Below are 9399 nucleotides of genomic sequence, written 5' to 3'. Positions count from 1 at the left end.
ACCCAGGCGGCTGAAGACGTGGCTGCCAACGATTGAGTGATTAAAACTCAGAGCGTCGGAAAGGCCAGAATTGGAGGGGTGCAGATATCTTAGAAGGTTGTTGGGCTGGAGAAGATGACAGAGATAAGGAGGATGAGGCCAAGCAGGGATTTGTAATGAAAGGGAGGATTTTTCCCTTGTCAGGCAGGCGCGGTCAGGAAGCTGACCGCTGCCCATGACCGGGGCCGCACCGCGATCTCACGCTGGCAGACCCATTAAGGCCCAGCCAGTGTGAAACACGAGCGGCAGCGCTCAACGCTGCCTGGGTAGGGGGTGGGGGTTGGGGGGTGGGGTGAGGAGGGCGAGCACGAACTGAAAGTGCGCGCTTGAAAACCTCCCTGAGGCACAGAGAGCTGCCTCAGGGAGATGAACAGTTTCCAACATTAAAAATAAAGATTTCTAAAATGTTATAAAACATGTCCCCTCATGCAACTCTGTCCCATGAGCAGGGACATGTTATTCATTAAATTTTCAAATTTCAATTTTATTTTTATTTGCTGTTGGAAACCTCATCCTGCTTGGCCTTTCCTCCTGTGAAAAGTTTCACGCAATTACCCTTTCACTGAGCTTAACAGGCCTTTTAATTGTTGGCGGGCGTGCTGCCGACCCCGCCATTCGCCCGCTGACCGACATCGCGCAAGTGCGCGATGACATCGGGACGCTCGCCTGCATCATCGCGCATCGTTTTACGCTTGGCTGGGTTGGGCGTGCGCATGCCCGATGAGCGGAACATTCTCCCCCAAAAATTTTTACATTGAGACACGGTCGATGTGGGAGCCAAGGTAGCTCAGCGAGCTCGAGGGTGACGGCTCAGCAGGGGTTGGGTGTGAGTTTGTGGATTGGAGAGTGTCGGATGAGCTTCGGTTTACGGAAGGTGGAAGATGGGAGGTCAATCAGGAGAACTTTTGACTCGTCAAGTCCAGAGGTAGCAAAGGCCTAGCTGAGAGGTGGAGATTGCAGAAAATATCTTGTAGGTATTTGGCTGCAATTGAAAAACTATGCAGTTGACTGGTTAGCAACCTATATTGAGGGAAAGGAAGCTTTGATGTGGATATAGGAATGTAAAAATATATTAAGGTATGGTAGGATAGATTAAGAGGGGTGACCAAAGTTGCTTTGAGGCTCAATTTGTCCTCTGACCTTGAGGCCACAACACAGCTACCCTGGGCCGACCTCCACCATCTACACTGCAGCTCAGGGACCTGGGGATGATAGAAGGGAAATGACATCACTCCGCAGCCCCACACACTCCCTTGCCCAAATTCCAATGCAGTGGGTGGGGAAGGAGTGGCCAACAGTAAAATTAAGGTCAGCCAGGTAAGGCCAATCCGTGTTCCGTGCCCTGATGGAAAGTCCTGGACGTGTTTACCCTACTTTTCAAAATATTTTATTCTCCAGCATTTATCTCTAATCTCATGTCCTCTACATTTGGGAAGAGGACATTCAGACACACAAACACACACACACACACACACATCTAAATGAAAGGCAGAGCAGCTTCAAGGGGCTGAATGGCCTCCTGCTGTCCCTAATGTACACATCGCAAAAACGCACGTACCACTCTAGAATTTTGCTACATCAAGCTCAAAGAGAGAATCTGCTTTCCTCGGAATGTGCTGGGCAGGAGTGAAATTCCTGATAGCTTTGCATTAAAATTAGCAAGCCCGATCTAATTGCAGCATATTTTTTTTATTCGTGCATGGGATGTGGACATTGCTGGCCAGGCCAGTATTTATTGCCCATCCCGAATTGCGCTTGAGAAGGTGGTGGTGAGCCGCCTTCTTGAACCACTGCAGTCCATGTGGTATAGGTGCACCCACAGTGCTGCTAAGGAGGGAGTTCCAGGATTTTGACCCAGTGACAGTGAAGAAAATATTTCCAAGTCAGGATGGCTTGGAGGGGAACTTGCAGGTGGTGGTTTTCCCATGTGTCTGCTGCCCTTGTCCTACTAGATGGTAGTGGTTGTGGGTTTGGAAGATGCTGTCTAAGGAGGCTTGGTGAGTTCCTGCAGTGCATCTTGTAGAAGGTACACACTGCTGCTACTGTGTATCAGTGATGGAGGGAGTGAATATTTGGGGAACAGTTGCCAATCAAGCAGGCTGTGTTTTCCTGGATGGTGTCAAACTTCTTAAATGTTGTTGGAGCTGCAATTATCCAAGCAAGTGGAGAATATTCCGTCATACTCCTGATTTGTGCCTTGTAGATGGTGGACAGGCTTTGGGGAGTCAGGAGGTGAGTTACTCGCTGCACGATTCCCAACCTCTGACCTGCTCTTGATGCCACAGTATTTATATTGCTGGTCCAGTTCAGGTTCTGGTCAATGGTAACCCCCAGGATGTTGATAGTGGGGGATTCAGCGATGGCAATGCCATTGAATGACAGGGAACCATCATTAAATTCTCTTGTTGGAGATGGTCATTGCCTGGCACTCGTGTGGTGTGAATGTTACTTGCCACTTGTCAGCCCAAGCCTGGATATGGTCCAGGTCTCGCTGCATTTGGACATGGACTGCTTTAGTATCTGAGGAGTCGCGAATGGTGCTGAACATTCATCAGGAAGCATCCCCACTTCTGACCTTATGATGGAAGGAAGGTCATTGATGAAGCAGCTGAAGATGGTTGGGTCGACGACACTACCCTGAGGCAGTCCTGTAGTCATGTCCTGGAGCTGAGATGACTGACCTCCAACAACCACAACCATCTTCCTTTGTGCTTGGTATAACTCCAACCAGCAGAGAGTTTCCCCCTGATTCCCATTGCCTCCAGCCTTGCTAGGGCTCCTTGATGCCACACTTGGTCAAAAGCTGCCTTGATGTCAAGGGCAGTCACTCTCACCTCACCTCACTGTTCTTTGCACTTTTATCTTGTAACTAAAATTAGGACTCATTTTGCAGGTGTTTACCGTCGGAGACTACCAATTCTCAGCAAACTTTGGTTAAAAAATGGCAATTTTACCATCGACTTCTCAGTTTTTCCACATATCCATTTTCAATTTCTTTATAAAAGTAGTTAAATCATAACAATATGTTTCAATACGTCGGAAACCATGGCGTTTAACGGAATTAGATCAGTAATTGATGAAATAGAGGAGACAGGGATCAGAGAACTGGGAGTCACGCATGAAGTTTCACTGGGGGCTGGGAGTAGCATTACCTAATGATGGGCTGAATGGCATCCTTCTGAACGCTCTATGATGCTATGAGACCTTGCTGTGATAATTACTAGTTTGTATTAACAATGTAGGTTTATAAGGATAAGAGTAAAATGTCTGAATGCAGTATGGAACAGGTGGGCTCCTCACTTGTTACTCTTCTTCAGTTCTCTGGAAAAGGCAGGTCCAACCCACAGTTCCATGACCTGCACCACAGGGCAAGGAGGCAGGCCCTGAATCAAGCCCAGCTGGAATAGTAGCCATAGTAACCCCCCCCTCCACCAGCCAACTGAGCCAACCCGTCCCCAAGTAGCCCGGGTTGCTGCGGCAACGTATACTTTCACAAGCATGCTGTAGGCTGGAGCTATAGAGGCTCCAATTTTTTTGCATCTTATGGTTGATCAGGAATCTCTCCTGCTCTTACTGCCTGACATTAGCATATGTTGGAAGGGTTTACAAGTTGATGCTCAACCTGGTTGAATGCGCCTTCCTTGGCCATCAGGTCCTGGAGTGGGACTTGAACCAGAGCTTCTGACTGAGAGGCAGGGGTGCTACCCTGCACCAGAAGACCTCCCTCTTCAGCTATTCGGACAATGGAAATATCATAAAAGGTTAGGACTTGGTGCAGGATGCAAGATATTCTGGAGCCTGGCTTAATTAACATTTGAAGGACAAAGGAAAATGTTTCCAGAACTTCTCAGGAAATGAAGCTCATTCGGCAAAGTCCATGATGGAGTGGATTGGAAATGTAAGGTATGGACCAAATAGAGTTCCCTCCCCCATTGACCCCACCTCCCCCAACCACCCCACAAACTCCTGTCCTTTTCTTCCCACAAGTAAAGCTACTCTTGGGTGCACTTCAGTTTGCTGACGATTGCAATGTTCAGCACCATTCACAACTTCTCAGATACTGAAGCAGTCTATGTCCAAATGCAGCAAGACCTGGACAATATCCATGCTTGGGCTGACAAGTGGCAAGTCACATTTACGTCACGCAAGTGCCAGGCAATGACCATCTCCAACAAGACAGAACCTAACCATCGCTCCCTGACATTCAATGGCATTACCATTGCTGAGTCCCCGACAATCAGCATCCTGGGGGATTACCATTTACCAGAAACTGAACTGGACTAGCCTTATAAATACTGCGGTTACAAGAACAGGTCAGAGGCTAGGAATCCTGCAACGAGTAACTCACCTCCTGACTCCCCAAAACCAGTCAACCTTCTACAAGGCAGAAGTCAGGAATGTGATGGAATACTCCCCACTTGCCTGAATGGGTGCAGCTCCCACAACACTCAAGAAGCTCAGCACTGTCCAGGATAAAGCAACCCACTTGATTGGTACCACATCCACAAACATTCACTCCCTCCACCACTGCTGCACAGTGGCAGCAGTGTGTACCAACTACAAGACGCATTGCAGGAACTTACCAGACCTCCTTAGACAGCACCTCCCAAACCCATGATCGCTACCGACAAGAAGCACAAGGGCAGCAGACACATGGGAACACCACCATCTGAAAGTTCCCCTCCAAGCCATTCACCATCCTGACTTGGAAATATATCGCCGTTCCTTCACTGTCACTGGGTCAAAATCCTGAAACTCCCTCTCTGACTGCACTGTGGGTGTACCTACACCATATGGACTGCAGCGGTTCAAGAAGGCAGCTCACCACCACCTTCTCAAGGACAATTAGGGATGGGCAATAAATGTTGGTTTAACCAGCGATATCTACAACTCATGAACGAATTTTAAAAAAATAAACCTTTAAGCGGCAGGGATTGTTCTTATTAGGTGAAGTGAGACTCCAGTGGTGCATACACAGCGATAATTCTTTTGCTTGTGACTCCCTGATGCCATTAGTGGAGGTCACGATTACATTAATGGCCAAGGTGTGGGAGAATTTGATCAGGCAGCGAGCTGCATTTCATTGCTTTAATGTCTTTGTGACGGGAAGAGCAGATTTTACAGTAATCCTGACAACAGTAGTTCTACAGTTGTTGTCATGTGATAGGAAGGGAGGCGTTAAACAGAATTAAAGCGTTTGAAAAAAATTTAGAGCGGTTAAAACATTAGAGAATCAGACAGCAGAGCTGAAAGATAGACAGGGCTACAAGAGAGCAGCTGCCACAAGTAAGCTTTGAGAGTGTGACTCTGCATGCATTATTAACAGTAGTGTCGTTTCATGTTATACCTCGGGAGAGACTCACATCCCCTTATGATTCCTTTTTTCTTGTAATTCATGATTTCAGTCATCAAAAAGGATAATTTGTGTTGAGCCTTGATTCTGAATCTTTTTCCACTGCTTGTGTGACCACGCTCCGCTCAGATTTGGGTCTTTGGTGAGTGACGATGAATTATTGTGAAGCTATCAAAGTATCCTTAATGATGTCCCAGATTTTGGTAGGTAGCAGATTTGGACATGTGCCATTCTATTTGCTCTGAGTTCACTGAGCTTGAAATCCCCCATGGGAATATCACTGTATTAACTCCTAACACACCGGTTTGAAATTTCTTTCTCTACTATTTTATTGGAACTGTTAGCTCAGTGCACTTACACCCCCCAGTCCTTCTGCTCTTGCATCCCCTTTAAAATTGTCTTTATTTTATATTGCCTTCTTGTTCTTTCTACCAAATTGAATCACTTCCCACTTCTCTGCATTAAGTTTCATCTGCCTCTTATCTTCCCACTCCACCTGACTGTTCTTTTTGAAGTTTATCACCTTTCTCCTCGCAGTCCACAACACTTCCAAGTTTTGTGTCATCTGCAAATTTTGAAGTTGTGCCTTGTGCAGAAAAGTCTAGATCATTAATATTGATCAAGAAAAGCAGGGGCTGACCTCGGGAAACCCCACTACAGTCCGAAAAACATTGGTTCAGCACCTTTCCTGTCAGTGGGACAATTTTGAACCCGTGCTGCCCCTTTTATTCCACGGAATCTAACTTTGCTGATTAGCCTGTCATGTGTCACTTTATCAAGTGCCTTTTGGAAGTCCATGTACACCAGATCAACTGCGTTTCCTTTTGTTACCTCATCAAAAAACTCGAATCAATTTAGTTAAACGCGATTTTCCATTAACAATCCCTACTGGCTTTCCATAATTCACCCGCATTTATCCAAGTGACTTAATTTTTTCTCCAATTATTGTTTCAAAAAGCTTCTCTGCCTTAAAGGCTAAACTGACTGGCCTGTAGTTGCTGGGCTTAACCATACACCCTTTTTTGAACAAGAGTGGCGATTTGCAATTCTCCAGTTTTCTGGCACCACCCCTGTATCTAAGGAGGATTGGAAGATTATTACCAGCGTATATGGCATTTTCACCTGTTCCTCAGTATCCTCGAATGCATCACATCCGGTTCTGGTGACTTATCGACTTTTAAGTACAGCCAGCCTATCTAATACCTCCTCCTCCTCAATTTCTAGCCCATCCAGTATTTCAAATACCTAACATTTCACTATGACTTTGATGGCATCTTCTTCCTTGGTAATGAAGCAAAGTACTCATTCAGTAACCTCGACTATGCCCTCTGTCTCCATGTGTAAATCCCATTTTTGAGTCCTTAATCGGCCCCACTCCTCTTTTACCACTTTTTACTACTTATATGTCAATGGAAGAGTTTTGGGTTCCCTTTTATGTTGTTACGATCCCTATAGAGACTATTAATTTTTAAACAGAGGTTTGGTTTCCCGATGACCAACTCATGTGATCACACAAGATTTCATGTTTTAATATTTTTACTGTAATAAACAAACTAAAATCAACATTGACTAAATATTACTTACTAGGCAACTATTATAACTGTAAACACCACACTGCTTTTATATGTTACACCGCACTCTCCATAGAATTGTAGTCCCTACAGGAGCCTGTCCAAAGTTACTTGCAGCTTCCAATAGGTTCGCTTCTCTTCGTGTTGCTGAGTCGCAGCATCCAGTGTCCATTGAAAGCCATTTCTCCCAGTCTTCTGAGAAGCCAGCAGCAAGGCTCACTCTGGTGACTCCTTCCCCCACCAACGCCAGGTCAAACCTTCCAGTGTCCTTAAATCTTCACAGGCCCTGTCTCTTTGACCAGAAAATGAGCTCCCACCAGCACCCTGCCTGTTGGCTGACAGAAAAAACTGTCTTTCCCTCTGCTGTTCACAGCAGCAGCTGTTTACCTGTGTCTCCCTCCAGGACACTCTCTCTCTGCCCAGGGTCCATGGGTCAGTAAATCTGTCAGCAGTAAGGAGAGCTGCATTGCCTTTGTTTCTAGCTGTCGAAAATTGGCGCCTTGCTTTCAGTAGGGCTTGACCCGGGTCTCTGTCCCCATGTCAACCAGTCCACGTGCATTTATTACCAGGCATAACTAGTAGAAGGTCACATGCTGTTCTCCATTACTCCATTTTACCTTGAATTAAAGGAGACAGTTTAAAACATCTTATTGTTACGAATGTGAGGTCTTGTGTGATCTGCCAGTCTCTTCTCATACTCTCTCTTTGCTTCTTTTATTTGTTTCTTTCACTTCCCCTCTGAACTTTCTACATTGAACCGGGCTCTCAGTTGTATTATCCACCTGACATCTGTCATATGCACCCCTTTATTGCTTCATCTCTCTATCTCTTTCATCATCCAGGGAGCTCTGCATTTGTTTGCCCCACCTTTACCCCTCGTGTGACTGACTGACTGACTGACTGACTGACTGTGCACAAACTATCTCCTCCTTTTAAATTGAACCCATTGTTCCATTACAGTCTTGCTTTCCAATCTTTGATTCCAGTTTACCTGGGCCATGTCAGTTCTCACCCCATTCTAAGTTATTGCCCGCCACCACCCCCAGACCCCCACAATTAAATATTTTTACTCTGGATTATTCTTTTTCCCTTTTCTATTGCCAAGTTAAATCTTCTTATACTAAAATCACCGTCCCTCACTGTTGGAAGAACGTGTCAACTGAGCCAATACAGATCTTAATAAAAAAAAAGGTAACTGAGAATGATTAAACCTAACGTCAGAATTTTATGTGTAGTGCTACTGTTGATTTAGAAACCCTTGTGCTAGTCTCCCTTAGCAGAGTTGTTATAGTAAAGTGCACAAATGGTCTAAATTTGAAGAATACTGACATTATTGCTTAATAGGTTTCTTAAGGCAAGCCATATATTAGTTGTGTTAAGCTGAGCTTACTGTCACCCACGTGTAATGCACTCTGTTCATCTTCAGTCAATCGGATTCATTATTGCAACCATGAATTTAAGTGATGTACATAATCTGCTTAGCATACCAGAATTAATGTGCAGAAAGGAGCTTTGTGCTATTGTAGCGATGAAATGTCGGATGCGCTTGTACCCATAAAGTTGAGTGACGGTAGTGATCGGTAACAACTCCTTGCATTGTGTTTGGGATCGAGATGAATGACTGCCTCAACACCGCTTTGCAGCCTGAAAGGCTAATTTGTTAATAGTATTTTTACAAAGCTTTTTTTTAAAAAAAAATTAAGAAATCCTATTGATCGCACGGTTAAAACAGAGGGGGCAGGATTATCTCCTGCTGGGCGGCGGGATGGGGAGAAACAGAAGTTGGCGCTGCTTCTGGGTCCCGAACCCCTGGGAAAGTCACTGGGCCTGTTTCCATGGGGCGGGTGAAGGAAGGAGGGTGTGGAGGTGGGTGGGGGTGGGGGGGTGCCCGCCCCCTCTCCCTATTGGCCTGGAGACGGGTTTGGCGGCCAATAAGCAGCCGCAGTAGAGAGAGCGAAGGCGGGACACTTCATCTTGCCTCGGAGAAGTTAAGAGCTAGATAATGGGAATGTTAAGCTTTTCGTCGGGGTGCATGGGTTTCACGCGCTATCCAAGAGCAGAACAGATGGAAGCAGATGGACAGACAGCGAGGAGCCAGTCATGGCTTGCCTTTGGCCCCACTAAGGGTGAATAGTGCAGAAGAGGCCTCACCCACTGGGAGACAGGTGCCATCAGTGCAGGGAGAGGGGGCAGCAAATGGTTGGGCAGTGCAGGGTGTCGTCACCCTCTGGGAATGTGGAGACTTGCGAGGAGGAGCAAGGCTGCCAGGCACAGCTCGTGGACCCAGGGAAGAGGGACGAGGGGCAGAAAGGAAACTGAGGATATCTCCTTATTGTAGGAACTACTGCCAAAGACAGAGCTACCTGGAGATGACCAAGATGCAGTGCTGCAGGAGACAGAAACTCTCCCGGCAAATGGTTACAGACATCTGTAACC

The sequence above is a fragment of the Cetorhinus maximus genome, chromosome 11 (genome assembly GCF_964194155.1).
Source record: "Cetorhinus maximus chromosome 11, sCetMax3.hap1.1, whole genome shotgun sequence".
Lineage (NCBI taxonomy): Eukaryota > Metazoa > Chordata > Chondrichthyes > Lamniformes > Cetorhinidae > Cetorhinus > Cetorhinus maximus.
This window is presented reverse-complemented; position numbering follows the sequence as displayed.